Raw genomic sequence first — 25233 nt, 5'->3', positions numbered from 1 at the left:
GAGTAGTACCAAAATCTTATTGTTATCAAAAATAATAATTCGGAGTATTGTAAATCTTTATCTTTGATATAATTTTCCATTTTTAAACCGTATCTATTTGAGCTGCTGTCAATTTTACTAGGATTTAGCATGTCTGAAACCAAACTTTCAACTGGTTTCCTGCATAAAACTTTTATATTATGAACGTTAGAACTTGCAGAAATTCTTAAGCGTCTATCTTGAAACTAGTTGTCACAAGAAGACTACTTAACAGTTTCACAAGATAAATTAATTATTTCATGTGCAGATAATTGCACGTTTTTCAAATAAAACTCTCGGACGTTTGTATCCAGGTCGTACTCACTTTCATAAATAAAATACTCGCAAAAAATTTAAAAATAATTTACCCACGCAGTACATACTTCTTTTTCTAAATTCAATTCTATTTGGGTCAACGGAGAATTGACTTCAAATTCAGTTACTGAAACGTTCTGAGGTTCATGTAATCCAATGTACTTTGGTGGCATCATGTTCTTATATACGTTTACTGCATTCTGTTATAAATTTTATCATTATACTTACTTATTTTTTGGCTTGTTCAAGATAATTCTAAAATTGTAGTAAGTATTAAATTATCACATTATATTTGACGACTAATTTATTACTATTTATTATACATTTTTCCAATATTTTTCCGTTTACTATTGAAAAACGTAATAAAACATGCTCTGACAGCCTCCCGTAGTTCATATTTACTGTGGCGCTGCAGTCAACTCGGAGCGAATACCGGACATGGAAAAAGACAACAACCTACACAGTAAAAAGTATATAACATTTGAGAAAGAAGAAAATATGTTTCATTTATTTAAAAAACATTACGAGAACCAAGATCACAAAACCGAAGTGAATTTGACAAGAATATATTGTAAAAAATAGTTCTCCAAATGATTATGAAACAGCGTACAAAAAATATTGAAAAAAAAGCCAGGAATCAACTTTACAGAACTTCTAATCATTATCTCTCTATTGTACAAGAAAGTTAGGTGCAATAAATACTGTACACGTCTACATTTTGACCTGAATAAGTACTATCTTCATTGAAATGTGCGAGTCAGTTAGATGGCCAAAACAGCTGGACATTGGATAAGCATGTTTATTTGGTAGAAATATTTTATTATTTCTACTTTATTCAACTACTATTTATCCTGACATCTAGGATAAATTTAATTGCACTTTTTGTGCATTTATGTACACACAAAAATTCAGCAGCTATCCAATTAATACACTATTCAGTATACTAATTTATATTCACAAGTTCGCGATTCGAGTTATAGTCTCTAGAACAACTTGCATATCAATAATGAACGACTGCTCATCGTCGAGCTATTCTATGATAAAGTTCAAGCAAGAAAGTATTTCTAATAGACACCCGCGCCTTCACAAGAATTTGAACAATCGAAATTGATAAAAGCGTCAGATTTCAGTGTAATGACATAACGTTCTCTGAGGTTTTTGGTATTTATTCTTTGTATAGATGAAACAATTACTTATATCTTCAACTATCACATGTTTTATGGATTACTAGGAGACTATTGACGAGTAATGACAGTTCTTATTTTATATATTGTGGCAGTCAACGCAAAGAAACTCTCCGTTTTTCAAAAATGTAGCACTCTTTTATTTTGCTAAATCTATCTGTAAAATTATATGAAATTGCAAGCATTCCTAAAACATTATTACATTATTTTATTTATTATTATTACATTAGAATGTATAATAGTATACCTGTCACCGAAACAAATTTGAAGAAAATCCATTTATCTGCGATCAACTTTTTGCCACATAAAACTTTTTTTTTAACTTAGATTGGTGAATGTAACATACAAAGAGTTGGCATAGTAAGTTTGCTTCTATATGTGGACAAATCGGTGTATTCTAAAAAATTATTTTTCCATCATAACAATTTTTTATAACCAAATGAACATTTACCCTTAGTGGATTCTTAACAATATCTCTTGGAACTGTTAATAAAGGTGACAGATTTTCTTAGGCTTCAGAAGAAAATATTGTATTTGACGTATTTTTTTTTAAAATTATGTAATCCTTTATAATATTCCATTATTCTTTTTTATCTTCAAATCCAAATCTATTTTATTATTTACTGAAGTAATATATTTCATTCCACCGTCAGTTTCCTTCAATAAAGGTATACCTTATTTAAAATGGAAAAATTCGTTTAATTAGTCCCGAGGTTCATTTGTCTGAGTGGACGAATTATTAAGTAGCTATGTCACTGTAATTAATTCCTTTTGAAAAGAAATTTTCAATTACTTCCCGAAAATCGGTAAAATTAATCATTAAAACACTTTCTTTTTAAAATGAATGTAATCACAATCACTTTTTTGAAATAAATCAAATTAGTATTGCGTTATATTTTGTAATGATTACTAATCAAGCTCTGATTTTTCGTTAAGGTATCTCACATTTTCCTTTATTTCACTACCTTCTAAGCAATGCATTGAATTTTTCATACTCTCCCGATTTTAGATGAAATTATATGAATCAATAAAAAATTTGACAAATATTTAATAATATCACGTGAATCAATGAAGTGAATTTTCATATCAAACAGAATATTCTATTCTGTTTGGGTACCTAAACGTTGATTTAGTATTCTAGATATGCCTGGATAAAGTTAACTATAACCAGACAAAAGATTTCACAAGGTTCTGGAATTAATGTTAGTTTTTAAACTAGTAGTGTTGTAATTAGTGCGTTAAGTGTGGTGTAAGTTTCAAGTTTATACAATTTTATCCACGAGACGTGGCAATATTTTCAATTATTTAAATTTGACTTTTTAATTCTATAAAGATATTTGTCAAATAAATAATCTATATAAACTTTGGTTCAAAGTTTCAATTATAAAATAGCATAGATAGCTCCAGAATGGTTTATGAATGCGTCTCACATTTGTATGTAAGACAAAAGGCAGGCAAAAAATGAAAAATGGTCAGATACAATGATGATTTCTTGGAAAAATTACAACATAAATGACATAACGATTATTTCCATAACATGCTAAAGGCCGCTTGACATGAAGCGATACAACGTGCAACGCAATGCAAGACGCAATATTTCTTCATCAAAGGTATGCGCATATTGTCAGCTGATTGTTTCATGCAAGAACACACTTTTGCAATTAAGACCGCTTGACATGATGCGAGGCACCATGCTATAAATTCCATGCAATTCTGCGAGTCTCTTGCCATTACATCATGGTTGCCACTATTCAAAATTCCATAAGTAAAAGTAATTTCCCAGCCTCACATTTTATTTCGTATTTGTGTGCGGTTAAGAAATGAAAATAACACTACTAGATGAAGTAAACAAGAAAAAAAGGAGGGAGTGCATCACTAGCAATAATTATATCGTCTCTACCTTGCTTCTGGAGTCTGATGGACATAAAAGAGCACCTAGCCATGCCCTGGATGGATAGAACAAACATGAGTTTAATTATAGACTAAAATGAGAAACATACAAAAATTGTGTGAGATGGATGAAGAAACAATTAAAAAGCTCCTGAGAAAACTAAAACATAAGATAACTAAGAAATTCTTGACGATAGACGTACTATCAGAAGATCAGAAACTCATTTCTCCCTAGAATTGCAACGTGCACGCAATAAAAATGACATCAAACCGTTAATATTGTAAGTGCGAGATCTTGCATGTAACATTTCATCTGTGCATGCTTTTGATCAAGAAATATTGCGCCATGAATTGCATTACGCGTTGTCTTGCACCTATCATGCTTCAATGAAAGTCTCGATAAACAGATATCAGTAAGTGTAGTAGAGGAACACTTACGAAAAGCTGAGAAGATAGAAAGAAAGAGAAAGAAGAGAAAAAAGAAACCACACGACGCGGAAACAGAAAAAAAGACTAGAATGGGCCCTTGCACATAAAAATTAGACAGTAGAAAACTGGAAACAAGTCCTGTCGACTGATGAGTCCAAATTCGAAATGTTTGAGGAAAAGAATTTATGTTCGTCGCAGATTTTCAGAAAATAGATGAAGTTGGGGATCTCTACATAATTAAAGGAACCCTAGACATAAATGGTTACCATTAAATATTAAAAACGCATGCTAACCCTTCTGGGTGCGCCTAATTGGCCGTGGGTATGTGTTTCAGCAAGATAATGACCCAAAGCACACTGAGCTTTGTCTCAACTATTTAAAAAATAATGACCTCCACAATCTCCGGGTCTAAATCTAATAGAATTATTATGGGATGAACTGGATAGGAAAGATAGAAAATTGAATCCCACTTCTTTGGATGATCTTTGGAAGGCTCTTCAAACGTATTGGAATAATATACCAAAAAGTGTGTTAGAAAAACTTTTTATTGGAAGTGGTTTCTTTGATGGAAAAAAGTGTAGCAGTATAAAATGAAAGAGACAAAATATGTTCATAGTTTTAATCACAGAATCCTACCTTTTAATATTTTTGAAATAAAACTTGTTTTGACTTGATTTATTTTACTTTTAATTATTGTTTTAATAAATTTCCATCTGGTCCAGAAACTTTCTGTCTTCAGTGTATACTATTATAAATATTTGTTTATTTGTAAAACATACTGTAATGTAATTACATGTATTCAACCGTAGTAATCGAAGCGAATATAATACCTCTATGGTTCGAGATTTTACCCCATACTTATATTATTTCATACTAACGATGACAATATAACTATGAATAATAAAATTACACGCTATTGCACTTATATCTTCACGTCCAGGAGGTATTAGACCATAATTCAGAGGGCTTCCAGCTAGGGTGACGCATTAGGTAACATTTGCGAGCGAAGGTTACCTCTGAAATGTGAAATGACTTCAAAATATCAATTCTGTTAACTGTAGAAACAACAATTTTCCAACTAGATACGTTATTGAAAAGTGCTTAATAATTTTAATTAGATTATAGGAGTAGAAGTAAATAAAAAATGCGTAATAAGTAATAACAAATTAGTTTCCAGGAATTTTTATGGCTACAGAATAAAGCTAACCTCAACCCAAGGTGATAACTATGTTCACAAGAACCATAGCTGCCATTATAATAAGGTAAATTGATTTTACAACGACGTATGTATTCCTGGAACAAAATTGTTTGGGGGTTTTACTAGTTTTACTACTATGTGCCCACTGTGGTCCCCTTGGTAAGTTGCTGAGCGGGCCTATGTTCCCTCTATGGTCGTTGAAGTATTTACTTAAAGTTAGTAGAGGAACGAGGCGTCGAAAAATATTTTCCATTAAAAGAGACTTCAGCTTTAACGAGCAAATCTGAAAGTACAAAAGAATAGACAAAAAGCAAGTCACAACGTTCGAAAAAACTCAGAAAATAGAATAGTTCGAAAAAATAAATCCAACTAGATTGGGAAACTTAACGATAATCTAACCAAGTGAGACTTGGTACGACTCCAATGATATATAAATAAAATAAAATTTCTATATACAGAAGAACAACAAAATGAATAACAAAATTATAGGTAATCTAATAGGTAATACTTAGTATATAAGCCCATAACAAAAATTAAACCAGTATGCATGCATTAAATATTATTATTAGAATAGAAGTCGTTTACAGAGTAGAAGGCGGGAAAAGATTATATCGATTTAATTTGAATTGGCAAGTGATTGTCTATTTTTGAATTGTAAAATATTGAGCCCTTAACTAATTCTGAACGTGGAGTAGATAGGTAAAGGTTGTGCTGCGCGTTGTAAAGTGGATAGCCGTGCAACGACCTTCCTGAGATTGGAGAATAGTGCTTACGAATTAGGCAAACGGATTCAAAGATGAATAAGCAAGGAAGAGTCAGAATTTTTATTCCTTTAAAGAATTCCTTTCAGTGAGACCTACTATTTAGTTCGAGTAAATTTCTAAAATCTCTCTTTTGTAGTTTGAAGATTCGCTCAAATTGTGTCGCACCACACGTACCCTATAAAAGAAGGGCATATCGGAGATGTGACTCAATAAGAGCAAGGAGATGGATAAGTTCAGTTCATTGGAAACTGATCTCAGCTAAAACTAACAAGCGCTAAAAATTTTACTGATTCATCGACGTCAATGGTGGTGTTACTTAATAAAAAAGGCTGCAATGAATTTTTATATGATAAAATTTTGGTTTTAGCAACGTTGAGATAGAGATTACAATCGCATCATGATTTAAGTGTTATTAGGGTCACTAGATATAGTCCTATGAAGTATAGTGAGATCAAGGTTGCTGTCCTTTATAAACAGAAGAAACAAAATAGGGCCTAGTACTGAGCCTCTTCTCTAATGGCTTCCAAGAAGACATCGTTGTATCAACCCTTACAAGCTGACTTCTGTTGGTAAGGTATGACTTGAACAATGCGAGAGGTATTCCCCTGAAATAGTAATACTGCAATTTGTTAATTATAATATTATGATTTACACAATCAAATCGAAAAAGAGCTGTTTGAAAAACTAAAGTAATTATGGGAATTTGCATATCAAAGTTCCCATTTTCCCCATCCCTTATCAAAGTAAATGGACTGAAACTTGTAATATCAAATATTATAGAAGAAGGCTATAATTACTTCTGTTATACCCTTAAATCACGTTGGTTTTGTAAATTTTTTTCATTTTTTCAAGTTTTTCAAAATTCCATAACACTTTTTAGCGGTGAACTTACAAACTTATAATATAATTTCCAAGTTTTTTTAGAGGCTGTTTTACCCGCGGCTGTACCATAAACGATTTCCGATACATTGTCGAGAGCTATTCTCATTAGGACACGCAGAACATAAGATTAAAAGCAAAAATGTGACCTAAACCCTGAATTATACTTTTATAGTACACCGGTATGTGACGTGCAGATGAGATTAGAATGTTGCCTTATTTTTTATATTGTTCTGGGTAACTTATAAATGAAAATATTACAACTACAATTCTGTATATCGATAAAAGGAGCCCCTAAGAATAAGAAAATAAAATTGAAGAAAAGAAGCACTTTGCACCACTTCAGTTGTGCGTTGAGAGCGTCTTTTCAATACTCCTGGCAAACCGTGAACACAAATTGAGTGCTAGATAAAAAATCGAACTCATTTCTATCTTGGGTAGTGTCTATCCTTGTTATACAGAGTGGAGCGAGAGCCAAGAAAGCTTTTAGTATCTCTTAACAAAATTATAAAAGGTTTCCAAGCTCACCAAATTTTTGATGTTACTGTACTTGTATGTATATATGTATGGATTTGGGGTCTCGTATACACTGCGACCCAGAAGATTTATTATGTCCCCCTTTCTTGATGCGATACTGAAGGCCCCAGTGTTTACAGCCGATCCATTAATCCCACTCCTTTTAAAGTCTAGAATGTGGGATGGCTTTAATTGCCAGAGATCTTCGTCTTCTATTTCATACGCTCCCGGGTGCTGTGCTCTGGAGTTCCTTAGTGTTTCACACTTCGAGAGAATGTGGACAGAGGCTTCGTCCTTTGTGCAATAAAACCTACACGTCGCGTTATCTGTTGGGCCTAGCGTCTTCAGGTGTTTTTTGAGGCGACAGTGCCTTGATAGAGCTAATATTAGTATTCGTAGATTTTTCTTACTTAGGTTGATACATTCTGCAGATCTACTCTGGTTATAGTTTCCCAGAAGAGTCTTTGCCTGTCTCAGCCCTTGTAAGTTGGTTTTGCTCCTATCTCCCTTCCTGTCCATTGCTCTGTAGCACAGAAGGGCTCAAGTCCGATGAAAGTCTGTCCCCTCTTTAGCGAGCTTATCAGCTATTTCATTTCCCTTCGCAGTTTGTATTTTATTATATTGAAGCTTAAAGCTCTAATGACTGCTTTACTATCGGACATAATGATATTCTGTTTCCGATAGTTCTCTAGATTGAACCGAACACATTTTTCAATTACATAAACTTCTGCTTAAAAAATGCTTGGTGCGCTGCCAAGACTTTCAGGGTGTTTGGTTCTGGGCCTGTACTATCTTTTCCAATTCCATCTACTGTTTGTGATCCATCCGTATACCATTCATTGACATTTCTGTTCATTTCTTGTATAGTGTTTTGATCCCACTTGCTTTTACAGTTTATTATTAAGGTGAAGTTTTTTTCAAAGCTAAACTTTTCTGATCTGACGTCCTGAGAAATGTAACAGGGTTGGTCATTATCTAGGTACGGGTTTTGATGATTCCGTCTTTGAACATTCTCTTTTTTCTCTGCTACGCTTTCCAGAACTGTACTTTCTTAATTATTAGGTAATTTTTTATTGTTTGTACAGGATCTATAAAAGCTCCTAAGTTTTCGATATAAGAAGAGAAAAAAGATATGGAATTTTTTTTAAAATCAGACTTTATTTTAAATGCACCAAGAAATAGAATTATTGGCTTATATACCGATAAGTCATTTACTATTCATTAAATATGATTTACATAATAGATACTGATAATGACAAAAATTTATATTGTGAACATACTAGTACAGAAATACAAACATGTGAAGTGGTCGTTCTATTCTTACTTGAGGAAGCAATAAATTGTAGTTATATTACAATATAATCGACAAAATGTTATAATGAATATATTATTATTCTATGAATATAGATTATTGAAGAATTACTTTGCAAATTTGAGAAGAAATATACGAGAATTGGCTGGAATTTTAATTTAAATATTTTTTATACAACAATAATGCAAGAAATGTTTATTTTTGCATTTTTTCGAAATATTCACCCGCAAAGTCTAAAGAAGTGATATCTAGAAATAAAATTTAGTACTTAGAAATTTGTCACAACGATTTTACCAGTCCAGAACCAAAAATTTTTAATGCGTCAGACTTAAAACTACCAAATAGTTTTGAGGGAAGTTTCGGTTGCTTAAAACAGTCAAACCTCTCCAATTGGAAGAAATGCTAATATTTAGTCCGTATTTTAGTGTTCTAATCTTATATTTTGAAATTTTGCTAATATTATCAACAAACGTATCATAAAAATGTACAGAAATAGTTTTAATCACGATTTCTTCTATTTTCGTCTCTGCAATATCTTGGAATTTCTAAATTGCAGAATTAGCTAGATGCTAATCAAGAAATTATTCTGAAGAAATATATATTTATAGTCGACAATTGATCAACTCCGGGCAGGACAATTCGTGATTAGTGTGAGACTATTTTCGTAAATAATGATTTTAGATTTGGTTAATCGCTGTTTGTCAACACATCGGGCACATCCGACTCCGAATATGCTGCCACATCAGAGCGTTCACTAGATCGGGTCTTAATGTTTCATTATTTTCTGCTTTCTAGACGCAGTAAGCATGAAGTGAAAAAAGGACGTATTGTTATTTTTGACATTTATATAAATGGTGTAACATAAAATATGTTTATGGGATAAAACTTTAGAAGAATACAAAAATAACACATTTCAATTGGTAGAATGCACAACCTCATATTCGTGTCTTGACGTCTAATTGTATCTACTAAGCGACACAGCAAAAAATCAAAACTACTTGTGGTCATACAAAAGTAGATAATTGGAGAAAATTTCATGGACCTATCGCAATTTATCATACAATCCATAAAATGCCCCAGAGAATGTATCCACTACTGTTTTGTTCTTCTTCGCATTTGTATATATAACAAAAATGCTAGCAAGTGTCGCTTTTTTCCTTGGAGAGACATGATAATATTTTAGCTGCATCTTGGTTCGAAAACACGAGGGTAATGTACAGACATTTTCCGTTCCGCATTTCCGATATCGGACGTACCTGTCCGTAATCCGAGTTCGGATCCGATCGGATTTTGGACAAAACTTGTACCTTCTAATCTCAACACAATATAAGATATACTATATAGTTGAAGTAGATGCAGCGGAAGAAATTGCAGTTTTTTATTACACATTTTAAAGTTCTGGAATCATTATTGTAGAATGACCTTCAGGATGGAGTATCGGGAACAAGCGCAGAAGAACTGTTCTGTGTTATCAGATAACATTTTTGCTCTCAATGAAACATTTTGTATATCATAAAATATGCAATACGGAACCGTATAATACAAATTTAATATACTCATACACGTATAATAAATAGTCTGTCTCTCTTGATATTATCGCATGGTTTGTTGTAGTTCGGTTTCCCACAAGCCCTTATCAGTTCTCCGTCCAGTTGTCGAAATACACCGGGCGTGAGAATGACAAGGGTCTGGAAGAAATCGCCTTTCCGGACACTCGGCTCTATCCATCTCTTCTACTCCCCTGATATATTTTTGGACAACAGGATATTTCACTTAGTAAAGGGGAAGGGTTGAAGAAGGATTAAAGACGACAGCTTCGGTGTGAGTCGTTCCATTTCTACTTACGTTATCAAGTATCTCCTTGACTTCGAAGTTATGTTTGGAAGATTTGATAAAGTGCTTTTTACGGAATATTTACTGCATGTTGGATAACGTAACGACCATTCTCTAATCCCATTCAATATGTTCGTCATTCTATCCATCTGAAAAAAAATATTGTTATTAGATTTTATTTGAAAAAGAGATCGGGTTTATGAAAAATAATGGAAACGATATATTCAAGAAGTTCACACTACAATTTTGACATTAAGTTTTGATTGTTTTTTATACAATAAAATAACTGCTTTTTGTGATGATGAATTTTCATATTCAATTTGGAATAAATGAAAAAATGACTTACCGAGAATTGAAAGTTTATATATTGAGAGATTATACCAATTTTTGTAATTGTTTTTAAGTGTATTTTGTAATTTTCTGAAAAATCCTGAGAATCAATAAGAGCTTGAACATGTCTCGAGTTTTGATATCTTTTAAATAAAATACCAAATTAATTAAAAATACAATTAAATAACAGCCTACAAACATAATTATTTAAAATACATGTTTCTATTTCATCAATTCAATAAAGTAAATTTGCCTTGTAGATTGTTACATTCTGACTTATTTATCAGTCAAAATACAAATATATTTACTGTTCAAGGAATTAATCTACTTCCCAACCTGTAATTCTGTATAAAAATGATCAGTCTGCTTCGTTATTGACACTTACCGAAGCATCTTGTCGAAGTACTTAGAACGGATCAGTTCCTTCAATGTTGGTTATACAAGCGTTCGTCGCTTACATGGAAAACATCTTGGATGTTTTGATTGTTATTTACTATAAACTAAATTTAATTAGGACTCCAGCATATTAGAATTAACGACAAAACAGGCAGGTATGAAAAATTGTATGCTATTATTGTGGAATATTGTTTTGTAGCCAAATGAAAGTTAATCAAATTTAGTGGAATCGATCATAAATATTTTATATGTGTAAAAAGCTTTATATAAAATCACAAAGTAGGTATTTGTACAAAAATATTGATTTTTATCTGAAAATCATACGTGATTTTGTTTAAAATGAATTTTTTTTATGGAAATGAGTATTAGGAAAAAAATATATCCATTTTAAGTCAATTCTAAGTTTGCGACAGGATTTGACGTTTAAATACCTCTTAATTCCAACCAATTGTGTCCCGAGATTGGGGTTTCACTAACAAACAAACAAATACGAAGTAAAACGAAGGAAAGAATGTAAAATATGAAATTCAAAATCGATCATATATTTAGTCATCAGAATTCAAAAATCCTTGAAACATAGTCAAATACCACGGAAGAGAAATTTTTCAGAATTGATTCAAATATATATAAACGAGTACTTAATAACGAAGGAAACACGTAAACAATTTGGTTTACGTTGAATAATTTGAGTTAAGCTTCTGTATCATAACGTGATAGACGATCTATACTTGATATAAAATCAAGTCAATGCCAGATTTGATAAAGACCAAAAGTAGGTCGAAACATCAAAAATATTATCAACAAAAAAGCCATTAATAATTAAAACAGACCATTTATCAGAATACTCATGTCAAAAGGTCTAAGAAATAAAAAAAATTAGATATATATGTACAATAGCATGAATTTGAGTGATTTAGCGATTTATTTTTCGGAACATACAAAGTAATGAAGCTGAACAATTTTCTTCTTCAAAAATATATTTTTGAAGAAGTTTTTTGAAATCCGTATATTTCCAATAAAATGGAACCCTATTTCTTATTTCCATTTCAGTTAAGCAGATAGATTTCCTGGCTGAATAGAACGAAGAGGAACAATAGAATGATCATTCGTTCGCCCAAGTTAGCTCCTAGATGTCTGACTATGGAGGCATCTTAAATGGATTCTTTATATAGTACTGCCTCGAGATTTGGATCATTCTAAGAGAATTAAAAGTAATAAGAGCTATTTATGAAGAACTACAGGCGAATATTTCTCGAAATGTTAGAGATCAGACTCTGAAACTGATTGAAAAAGAATCAACAACGTTTTGAATAAATAATAAAATATTATAAAACTTTTTCGTATGTTTTATTGCAAAACACTTGATACATGAAATATATTTCGGTTTCGCCTGATTAATCCAAAGTATTTGCTAGTTTTGCGATCGTAGTTAAAAGATTTGAGAGTTTAGTGATTGTATTCGTCTTCGCTAGAGGGTTGCTGTAATTTAATTGAAACCATCCCAAAGACTTACCCCTTTAAAAACAAGGGTGACTAGACATTATATATCTTTGAATTTTCCATAAAGGTCGAAAGTCAAATGAAATTGACATTCTATTCACTACACGTCATACTAATGTAAATACCGCTTCATATCTGATATATCCTGCGGTGCATTATTTACTTTACACCAATCTCTGTCGTAACAAAATCCTTACAATACTGAAATATTCTAAAAGTGAAAACTTCAAGGTAACCCTTTATATTAGATAGATAAAATAACAAAAACTGCTAAGTATGTTAAGTAATTTAGATAAGAGTTTTTTTGTTTCACACGCTTATAAAAATACAAATTATCGTTTATTCAAGCAACAATTCATCAAAATATGTTATAGCAACAACAAACAAAAAAGGCATGTATTTTTAGTATATAGTCAACTGGTTGGGATTAAAAGTAGTCTTTTATAATAATGTGCTTTATAATTTTTTCTACGTCCGTTTTGTTTTCATTCATTTGCATTCATAAAGAATTTTATTTCTGAATCGGTCTAAAAGAGTGAAAAAAGTACCGTAGCGGTGCATTTTTTCACCGTTTTGCGTTAAAAAAATTGCCGTAACGTGTCATTTTTTTACGCAATTATAAGATTGTTTTATCAAAATAATGAGCTTTCTCATGTCAATTCGTTTCTCCGATAAACTGTTACATTTTTATTTCTTGATATTCCTTCAAGAAAATCCGTTTTGTGTCTAATAAATGGAGTGTAGTATTATTATTAGTGATGGAGAGTAATAGTAAACAAAGTTTAAACTGTACACCAGAAGATGTTGTTGAATCGGCAACTGCAGCGACTATGAATCTTCTCCCGGACAAGTATTTGAAAGAATATAATTCTTTTATGGTACTAAAAAAGACATGTGGAAGTCTTCAACACTTTATAATTTAAACTGTAATACCAATAGATATTTATTTGTGGTTAAACTATGAGTGTAATGAAAGTGTGTGTCGCATTACTTGTTGCGGAAGCTTTATTCATAATATATGTGTGTTGATTTGTTTTAAAACATAACTAAATGGTAAGTTACATATTTTATGCTATTTTACGTCTCAATTGCTGGCCAAAACTGCTGAAACCTACAAATGATTCCAAAACAGGGCAAAAAATCAAACACTGTCTCTTCATATTGTCCAATAAGCTTACTGCTAACCCTGTGGAAGGTGCTTGAAATATTACTACTACAATGAATAAACTTAGACCCAAACACTGAGGACATTCCTAAGTGTTTGGATTAGGATCAGGATAGCACTAGTTTGGATTCAGGAAGAAATCTCAACTACACAACAAATCCACAGAATAAGCCACACAATAGATCAAGCACTAGAGGAAAAAAAATACTGCATATCGGTGTTTTTAGACGTTAGCCAGGCATTCTATAAGGTTTGGCACAAAATCCTGTTATATAAACTCAAAAAGTGTCTTCCAATTATATACTACAAACTGTTAAATGCATTTTTGATAATAATCCAATAATTGCAGATGTACCACAGAGGAGCGTCTTGGAGCCATTATTATATGTAATAAACACGGTAGATCTACCAGCAAATAATGAAACACCTTCGTCGACGTTACAGTCATATTAGCTAACAAAGAACGTCAAATTGCAACTTCCACGATTCTGCGGACACCATTATATGATATCCAGACGTAGCTGAGCAAATGGAAATTCAGAAAAACGAAACAAAATCCGCCCAAGTGACCTTCACTCTAAAAAAAACCGTGCTCTTCTGTTTATATGAACAGTGTGATAATGCTACAAGCTACTAACACGAAAAACGCAAACAAATCGACCTGAAAGTAGACGAGTTATATATACTACCTATTGGTAGCAAATCCAAATTAAAATAATGTCTTTTAACAACTCTTCGCTATTATCTTAAATGAAACCTGTCTCTTAAAATTATGAAATAGAAACTTAATTTAAAAAAAAAAATGTGATTTAAATAATTGTGATATACTCGTAAGGTATCGAATTTCAAAGGTCAGTATAGGCGGCTGTCGAAGAGTTTTTAAAAATTTTCAGCTAATAGCAGTGAATATGACACAGCAAATTCATTTTCTACACTCGAATTTTTTCTCTGGCAATTGAGGAAGTATGAGTGATGATGGGAGGGTTTTCATCAACATTTAAAGATTTTTTAAAGGTTGAAAATGTGTTAGGGAATTTTGTTAATTTATAATAGAAAAACAAACAAATCAAAGCCAAAGTTTTCAATGATTTTGTTATAGATATCTTATAAACTAATTTACTTATAAAACATTTAGAATTATTGAGAAAATAACTGTGTTTTCAGATTTCTAGTTTGATTAAAATTATATCATTGTGACAGGAAATAAAATCTAACCAAAGAGATTATTGTATCAATGAAAACTTCACAAAACAAAATGTTATTTCAGCTTTTATCTTATTTTTTATCATACACCACAAATAAACAAAGAATGCGTGGAAAAAGTTGAAAGACAAGACCATTCATAAAGTACAAATATGTAGAGATATCGAATTCGTAATAAATTGATATTTTTATGAATTCACAAAAGTGCATTCTCACAGAAACCGAAATAAAGTTGAATTCTAGTTAACACGAGAATTGATGTCAGTTTTAATATTATAATTGCTGTCGAATACAAGGGTTGGTTAATATGTTAATGAAAAGATCTGAGGAATGTTTTGTTGAAGAAAATGAATAGCATTAGAGGATAAACGGAAATGGATACATAATTTGAGAAAAAATACACTGCAAGCATAAAATTAGGGTCACCCGTAGTTTGAAGTTATTTTAGAAATTTCAAATTTTTTGGTTTGGTTGTACCATAGTTTCTCAACTGATTTAGCCCCAGGCCCCACTACTTCTTAATCCAACGCTGCCTTCATTTAAATTCCTAAAAACTATTAATAGCATATTTTTTGTTTCTGTCGTTATTTGTCTATCACAAAAGTTTTTGATTTGTTTTTGTATCGATACTGTCGGTGTATTGCAATGAGAATAAATTCTGTTATTGTGGCAAAAAATTGTGGCGGCTTTCAAGGATGGGCGCGATCACACCAATTTGTTCACGCGAAGTCCTGGTTCAGGACGAGGCAGTTAGATATGACCGCTTTCTCGTTTCTAGTACTTTGAGAGCCCGAGTGGTAACTACAGTTTCCCTTTGAATTTTCACGAGAACACCCTGCTTGAAGAATTGCGGATTGGAGTCGCGATTAATAGTGATTCTGTCTCACAGGATCTGATAGGCACGTATGAGTGTAGTGACAATAAGGCGAGATAAATGCTGAATCGTGTATTGCCGAGCTCGCACGCAGTTAGTATTTATCGAGAATGGGAAGTTGAATATGCACAGCTGCCTGACCGAGGTTCAAGAAGAACATGCTGTAACATTCATGGTTATTCTTGCACGGGCTCATACTGCTCGGATGGTTGCCGATTATTTTGACGACGTTCAAATCACGCAATTTGTTTGGCCTACTCACAGTCTAGACTAAAATTCCATTAAACACATTTGAGATGAGATGGGGTGACGTTAACGGAGACATGTGCCGAACGTCAGAAATTCTAGAGGGCTCCACTACATACTTGTATACGAATCAGACAATCTTTTGCAGTAAGTGATCCAAAATCTGATCCACAGCATGCCTCGTCGTTTGCAAGCTATAAGCACTGCCAGAAGAGGGGATACTCGCTTCTGAATGCATTAAAATTTCTTTTGTGCGACGAAAATCACCAACAAAGTAAAATTGTTCATTTTTATTACTTAGCATGAATTAAAATTGCTCATTTCCATTACTGTCAATAAACTACAAACAACATAACCTTCTTATTCAAGCATACGGTCAGGAAACTATGCTATATCCGAAAAAATCAGAAAAACAAGAAAATTTCTCAAATAATTTCAAAGCGACCTTAATTTTATACCCGGCAGTGTATGATAATTAATAGGTGAAAATTATAGATTATCTATCTATAAATGCATCCAACTTTTACCGAAAACGTTGATGGTTGAGAACAAGTATCTAACTGCAGGATTCAAATTGCACACTTTCGTTTTTTTCTCGTAGTTTGTTAAAACATGGTCTAATGCGAAAAAAACTTTAGTAAATACTCTCATTTATTTATTCTGACCATTTCTACTTCATTTTCCAAATCATTTATTCATTTTTGATTTATATTTACAGCACCCTACAGCCATAGGGCTAATTAATATAAAAAAACTGAACAAATGAACTAAGCTGATTAATATTTTCTTTTTGTTAAAGATAATGCTTCAAAAATTTTGCAGAGTTTTGTATATGACTGATAATGGTTTATTTTATATAAATGTGAAACTTGAGTATACACTAGCAACTGGGAAATAAAATGGAGAATTTACACCGAGTGGCAACTTAAGGAGCGGGTATTTTTAAAAGCTCTAGTTATTCTGGGCATACGTCACAATTTTGTAAATAATATGAATTTAGTAGCTAGAGCGTACTAGAAGTGTGTTTTAAGATGTTGCTTGGAGTAGGTAAATATTGTCACCTTTGAACCACATATTCAACATAACTTCTGTGAATATTATTTACTTAACTGATATGAGTTTGATAGCTAGAATCCCTTATAAGAAAAGCTACTCTAGTTTTAGAAGAACGAATGTAATAAAAAGTAAAGATGCGGTTTTAACTTCGGTAAACTATATACAGTTTCTCAGTGCGAAGTCAAAGTTTCTAAAGCATCCATCAAGGATAATATTGATAGTTCATTCTTTTGGCAAATTTAACACAAAGATCTTTGACTGTTGCAGACCTTTTAGGAATAATTAAAATGAACGGGGTAAAATTTCCTAGTATTAATAGAAAATACATTCTAGTCAGCCCATTTTTCCCGACATCTTTTCATATATTTTCTCTACCGATGGTTATAAAGGCAATCATGTTCTCGATGAAGTACCAAAACTTTGAAGATAATCTTTGACATCACTACTGCTCATTTTTTTGCATATTGAATAACAAAACGAACGTAGAAGTTTCAGGATTATATCCAATGGCCCAATTAGTGGAATAAAGTTGGATTGAAAGAAACTGTAGTTGATTATTCAAATTCCTAGTCAGACACAGGTTTTGATAAAGTTAGCAACTTATTTATTTAGCAACTTATGGATTTAGCAGCTTATCTATCTAGATCAGAAAAAGACAGTTGAAACAAGTAAATTTTGAAAAATTGTTTAGCAGAATAAATAGGTTGAGTAAAAGCCAAGAAATAGAAATAAAAAATAGAATTGATCAATGAAAACAGAAATAGGGTAATAGAAATTCTGTATAAAAGGGTAATGGAATTGAAGAAACAATCGTTTATCTAGTGAATAAACTGTCTTTTTATTCAGTGTTCTTGAAGCGCTGCAGTCGTGACCAAATTACAAACATTTCTTTTTGTTTTCAATATAATTGAAAATGAGATATTGATGACGTTTTTTTTTATCTTCTTATTTCATTGGGAATAAAGTATCATATACTACGTTGAATTGAAAAATTTGTTTCATAACCAAATAGTCATTATCAAGCTCCTATTATGATTATTATTGTTGTCATTGAGGTCCTGTAATTTTTTAATAATAATTTTATTTTTATTATGATTATAACATCTGATGGATGTGTCTAGTCTTGTTTATTTTTAGCTTGCCACTTAGCCTACTGGCAATTCAATGCAACTTATTTCAAGATTTCCGATACTACATTATATCAGGTTTTTTTAGTCTCTCCATTGGTCCTTTCAACAGATTTTTATTTGCGATATCATTTTTGCTCGTTATTCATGCGTTCATCTATGCATACTATCTCAACTGACACCTTTATATGCTTCTTCCTAGTGGTTCTACTTGTAGCTGTTTTCTGGTATAATCAATTAAAATTTTGCTTCTTCTGTGATCCCTAATACTGATTCATGGTACTTCAAGCAAATTGTTTCTTCTTTCGTTTTTGTCTCTCTAAGGAACTAACTTTCATTCCAATATGTTATTAGTATATACAAGTTAATACTTCTTGCAATTTACAGATTGAGATTATTATCATCCTTATTTTTCCTTTTTCTGTAAGTCTTTCCCCAAACATTAATATTTATACACTTATATTTGACCTAAATTAAACTGGTTTCGAGTTTTTTCTTCCTATTATATTACTATTTGTTGATATATATTTTCAGATGTCTGCTTTGACAAGCCTACTTACCTCTTTTATTTTGTCGATTAATACCACATTGGACAATGATGATCTTGAACTGTCTCAAATCTACTTCTGTTTTAAATTATTCACATTTATTAAAAACACAGAAAACACAGAAACTGGCAACAATGTCCACTTTTACCTAGAAACGAGTTTTACTTCAAGATTAATATCGATTGTCCAGTTGATTTGTGCTTTGTGAGAATTTTTCTAAAGAAACTCTTTTAGTACTGTTTTAGTTGTGTTATGAAAATAAGTGTATGTCGTGATGCAAAGTTTAATGAAATTTGGTGAAAGTCTATCCTAAATTATAAGCAAATGGCGGTATTCAAACATACGAAATTGTGGTGCATTTAAAGCGACAGCAGAAGCTGAATCAGCTTGGTGATCAGTGGAGATGAGACTTAAAAAGTCAGCAGTAGGTAGAAATGGATTGAGAACGTTCAACAAAAGCGAAAATGTCCTCTGAATTTCAACGACATCGTTTATCCTGCCAGCCAAACGATGACATTACAGTCCTAGCATTTTGCACTCATCGTAGTGACGTTAAGAAGGTCAAAGAAACTGTAACCGTAGTTTAAAAACGGGTTAACTCCAAAAAATTAGTCAAAATGCGTTGAATTGGGGCGAAGTTGGAACCATTATGTAGAGTTTAATGCAAAGTCAATTTGTTTATTAATTATAATATTCTCGAAACTTTATTGCTGCGACCCGTATAAATTTTATATAATTTTTGTGTTTCTCATTCCTCTCATAAACTCCAAACATCGTACTAGATATCGTAATATTCTTGTAGTTTGAAAACTCTGTTTTCTCTTTACAAGTGAATAAAATATATAAAAAAATTTCTTCAATACTTTTCCAAAATAAGAGATAGAAACATAACATAATATTAAAGCCAATAGAAAATGAGAGGTAAGAATTTCCAATGTTTCGATTTCCCTTAAATGGCAATACCAATAAAACAGGTTTCTCAAAAAGAAGGTAAAATCTTATAGAAGATCCGAAAGAAAATTTATATTTATATTTTTTTTATTATAATTTTGAAAATATTAAAGCTCAAATTTGTATATTTTTATTCGACGAAGTATTGTCGCTAAATAACCAGTGAACTTGTAAATGGGCTTAAGGGAACCCAATTTCAGTGAATTATTGGTTAGTTTGAAACTGTCTAATCGAAATTACAATGTCTTAAAGTGCTTGTGTAGGAAGTTTAGCTAAGTACATAACAGTCATAATTGTGATACCGTATGATACACTCCAAAATTTAAATCCCTTGTACCACACGAGTAACGGGTCGAAAGTGAATTTTCACTCTACAAACTTAGTCAAGCGAGTTTCCAGTTTTTAAAAACCATCAAAAGAATAATATTTCAGAAAATTCGACATACGTATTTGTCTTTATCTTCATTTGTCTTAATTTGGTCCAACAACCCATATTTAATCTAGAAGCAGGCTAATTGTCGTGATGGAACAAAACTTTTTCTCAACAGATAAGCATTCTTAATTCAGATCTATCTTCTTCAATGAAATGGCTATCTACAGTGGATAGTAAATTTCACAAATGCTCCGCATTATCCATCATACTTGATCGATTCATGTTGAAGTGTTTTTCTATTTAATCTTCATACAGTGTTAAAAACTAATAAAAATGATAAATAAAAATAATTTAAAGGTAATCTTAGACGCGTGCAAAAAGTAGTGAATCTAATTATAGTTCAATAATTTATCGTGTGAAGTAATTTTTCCTTTTCGCAATTATAAAAACAATCATCGGTAAACTACAACTATATCTTTTGATGAATCCGAATCCAGTCATCATCGTGATAATGATTATAGAATATTATCATTATTGGTAAAAGTTATCGAGTGATACTTATGACTTAGTTGTACACTCTGATAGGCATTCTCAGTCATATGATAATGGTTATCCTTCACTCAAAATTTTATCTATAGTTTATGTAAAGTATATTTACCCAAGTGAAAGCGATAAAATAAGTATAACGGTCCCTTTTAACAATATAGAATAATTCATTTCAATTTGCAGCTCTGAATAATATTGTGAATAATACCTAATTCCTGCAAAGTAGTATGGTTAATATTTGGTTGGGTCAGTAGGTAAATCTAATCAACATTATAGCCTACAAAATGAACAGAAATTCAAGGACTACAATATATCCATCTTCCTCTGTTTTGTGGATTCAAACAAGGCCGCTGAGAGAGTCCGACTACGATATGTGATACCATCTTCTAGACTGCTAATATACCTAAGAAATATTTTCAGAACTTATCAACTTCATTAACTTATCCCTGGTGCAGCGTCTACGAACAAGTCTTAGCTCACAATCATTGACGACATGATGAAAATTGTGAAAGAATCTGGATCATTGATTGACAAAATATAAAATTAGTATACTATGCTTTGTCGACAATGCATAACAGACCTCAAAACTAAACATGGTTCCACCAAAAAGACATGTTCCGATATCTCGAGTGTAAAATTCAGAATTTCTGGAATTTGCAGAAAAGTTTCAAGTCAAAAAAGCACTCGCAATTTCAGAACATATAAATTATACTATCTGGAAAAAACAAGACGTAAGTATAGTATGAGAGTAGAGAACGTACAAAATATGTGAAGGAAAGGCACACCTCTAACAACGAGGGTACAACTGATATAATACAAAAACTTTAAAAATGTCGAGACAGTTTGCAATCTATATAATAGAGAACGAAGACATAGATCGGAACTAATGAAACGTTACACCTTTTTAAAAAAGTAAATAGGTATAGAATTAGATTTATTAGTATACTTTGTCTTTGATCTAACGCCCGTTTTTCCTTTAACTTGCGCACAAAGACTCTTCTTCTCTGTGTTTAACTTTGACTCATCACTCTATAAAACTCTCTCCCACTTTTCATGCATCCAATTATTATGTTTAGCTCACTGCAACGTTTTAATTTTATTTTGAAGACTTCATTGCCACCATTCCTAAAAAGCTAGCTTCTCTCAATCTCCTTTTCATTGTATAAGTACTCAAAGGCAGATCCTTAGATTCATTGATCTGAGCTGCTACACGGCTATTCTGACAAATACAATAAGTTTATCTTCAGTTACTGTGGTTCGGGCTCTCCTGAACGTTTTGTATCACCAAAGCTCTTAGTGGATGCATTTTTTTCACGTTGTAGTTAGTACGTCGAGGTATTTAGATATTTTCAATTCCGCGGTCATGTATAGTAACTTTTGGCAAGACTATGAAGACTTGCGATTAATGCACGAGTTTCAACCGATAGTTTGACCTTTTTCTATCTCCTCCGAATTTGCGAAAACAAATACAATTTAAATATGAACTTCACAAAAAAAGTATAAATCGTAACACGTGATTTCGTCTAGTTAACTGGGACTAAACTACAATCATAAACACAGAAGAAATAATCAAACACAAAATGGAGAAAGAGGAAGCAATAAACAAGAAAAAAAGAAAAAATGTAGGAGCTGCATGGAAACTTAAAATAAGCAGGTAAACCAGAAGTTTATAAATAGGAGATTAGAATACTTCATTTCGTAACGGTCTGGTACGTTTTTCATTAACTATTTTTCATAGCTTCGTTAATAGATTATTGTTGCACAGTAGTAGATTCTAAATTATTTGTTCAATTTATTCTCATTCTATTATTTTAAAGTTCAATTCGATTACAAAAGATTATCTTCATCTACAACTTCCAGTAAATTTGTGGTGAAATTATTTTTCTTTATACTCGATGGAAATGTTTTCTAATATATTTCTAACTTCACATTTTAAATACAAAATTGTGTTTTCATATTCTTTACTGATATTTTATAGTTTTTTCTTCCTCGTATTTTAATACCCTTCATAAAATTTCAACCACCAACATCTACATCATACATAACTAACTTAACAACTTAGACAACAAAGAGGACTGCAAACATCAAATTTTTTTCAAAGCAATTATTGAAATACAAGACCACTTTTTTAATAGGTTTTGTATTATATTTTGTAAACACACAAGTTTTTACTAAATGTTAGGGAATCATAAGTTCTTTACGATATTTTCAGTGTACTAGATACTTAACCACACATACCACACTTTGTTGCAGATGTGGAACAATGATAGATGTTTAAATGTTTAGTGTTTAATTATTTTTTACTCAACATATTTTATATTTTATTAAAGTGTTTAGTATCTCATATTTTCATATATTTCCTCAAATTATTATACTTTATATTTATAAACTTATTATTGGTACTGATATTTTTTGGGCCACTATTTGATTAATATTTGATGTTTGGTAATGGGAATACGCCTTCATCATAAATTATTACCGCATTTTTTCTGTAGTCTGTAATATTTAGAATAAATGTGTTTTATTTGTAGCTTAGATTTATAAAAAAGCAGCTTTTAATTTACATTGTTTTTAAAACAACTTTTTTTTCTTATACAGTTGAAAGAAAAGTTTAAAATATCAATAAATAGCGTAACTTGTGATTATAATACCCGCCATAAAATTTTAACTTCTGTTACAATGTGCCAACTCGTGATCGTGGTTGTCATGAAGATTAGACAACACGTGACGGAAGATTATGCAGCGGGGATTCTAATTACGAAACAATAAGCATCTATAAAATATATATTCACAGTGTATTTCAGGAAAAAATATTTTCCATTCTAAACACATAACAAAAAGTGCTGTGCCATCCATGTAAAATGCTGAGTTTTTTAAGCAATTTAAATTTATTTCCAAATGTACTTAATTATGTTACTGGTTAAATCATTGTCCAATAGAAAATATTCTCCATGGTCAGTTTTTAAAAGATCTTTATTATTTATAAAATTGTGAATTGAATTTTTGAATTTTCCAACTTTACAAAGTGGATTAGGTACTGAATTACAGGTAATACTCTTAATGAATCCGTTACAAGTTTTATTATGTACTCAGATTTCCTTTTCGTGAAATATCCCCCCGTGTTGGCACATTCTTATCACAACGGACTAAAAATCCTTTCAAGTTGTAGCGCACACCAGCCAATATAAAGGCTAATAAAGTTATGCTTATGGTTGATAATGATTTTTGCTCAACAACACCAAAAGTAATTAGGATATAAAGGTAAAAGACCTAAACGAATATCTTAACTACCTCAACCCGCCAAAAAGTCCTATCGGTCCATCCATCAAACACCTTAAATGAGTGATATAATCAAATTCGTATCATATCAGTTGTTTCAATTTTTCTCAAATGATATATCCCATATGTATTATTTAAAAGCGTGTTATTCTATTTGTTTAATTATGATATACTTAAAATTTAGTATCGATAAGCTCGCTTAAAATACTCCAATATACAAACGATGATTCATCTCATTCATCAAAGTTCGTATTGGCAAGAGCAGATAAATCCTTTATTGTCAATATATATAAATAGCATGAATTATACCAGTGAAAAGTACACATGTTATTAAATGAACAAAATAATATAAATCTTCATCATATTCACCTAGCCAATTAAGGTATTTGATGCAGATAGGATTACCGAAGTTACTGAATCGGCACGAAAAAATTGGAACCAAAAGTTGTGTTATTAGTAAAGTTAGTATAAAAATTAATGTAGTGGTCAGAATATAACATTATCTAATTACCTGCTTAAATTAGATGAAGACGTAAACAATAAAAAATCAACATAATAGTTTCTTCTATATTCGATAAACTTCTCCAGCTTGTCTTTAAACTAGGTATTTAAAATTGTCTTATTTCTGTTTCACACTTTTATTTTTTTGGTTATTTCTCACTTAATTGTATGTATGCATTAGAAAAGTTTATTTATTTTAGCACAATTTATAATGGTTGACTGTCGTTCTATCTAAACTCACTTTTTACTTGTATCATGCATCCCACAACCGTACCCAGCCGAAGCGCTACGAGAACTGAAAAAAAATGTAAACTCACTTTAAGACATAAACCATACTGACGCAGCATAAAGTTTCAAAATCTTGATTTGAGTTGCGCTGATTTTGTAGTGGGAGTAGTGGTGAGTACAATTATCACTGTCGCTCGGATGCAAATATTTTTACGTGATATATTAGGTTTTTGGATGTACTTTAATGGAAGTTGAGGCTTGGAAATATTATGACAAAAGCTAGAAGTATGAACTGTGTAATTACGATTCCAGCAAGGACGTATTTGAGTATGCAAATGTGCAAGTAAAATAGTCAATTCCTGTAAGCGGTATTTAGATCCAATTCCATCTACTTCATTTTCTATTATTGGTATCTTTTTTACTTCTAAAGGACCACCCAATTATTGGTTATAGATTTAAACATTAGAAAGGTTACACACATATAGATAGAAAATAATTGTTTATTACTAATTGTTGACAAGTCCGATATTTAGGGGGGATAATAAGCTTTAGACGAGTACGCATCAACATGT

General features: G+C 31.5%; 1 long non-coding RNA gene across 2 annotated transcripts in view; it reads right to left on the bottom strand.

Annotated features, from left to right (window-relative positions):
• LOC130891018 (uncharacterized) overlaps positions 1-25233 on the bottom strand; it is a 252160-nt gene that overhangs the window by 100343 nt on the left and 126584 nt on the right. The window contains exons 1-2 of one of the 2 annotated variants that reach the window (XR_009058817.1): positions 24444-24750; positions 10351-10487 (exon numbers count right to left, since the gene is read on the bottom strand). This is a non-coding gene — a long non-coding RNA (uncharacterized LOC130891018). Of the gene's footprint in view, positions 1-10350; positions 10488-24443; positions 24751-25233 lie in introns of those variants that run through there. The other variant, XR_009058818.1, reaches the window with a different exon arrangement.

This window comes from Diorhabda carinulata, chromosome 3 (genome assembly GCF_026250575.1).
Source record: "Diorhabda carinulata isolate Delta chromosome 3, icDioCari1.1, whole genome shotgun sequence".
Taxonomy (NCBI): domain Eukaryota; kingdom Metazoa; phylum Arthropoda; class Insecta; order Coleoptera; family Chrysomelidae; genus Diorhabda; species Diorhabda carinulata.
This window is presented reverse-complemented; position numbering and strand designations above follow the sequence as displayed.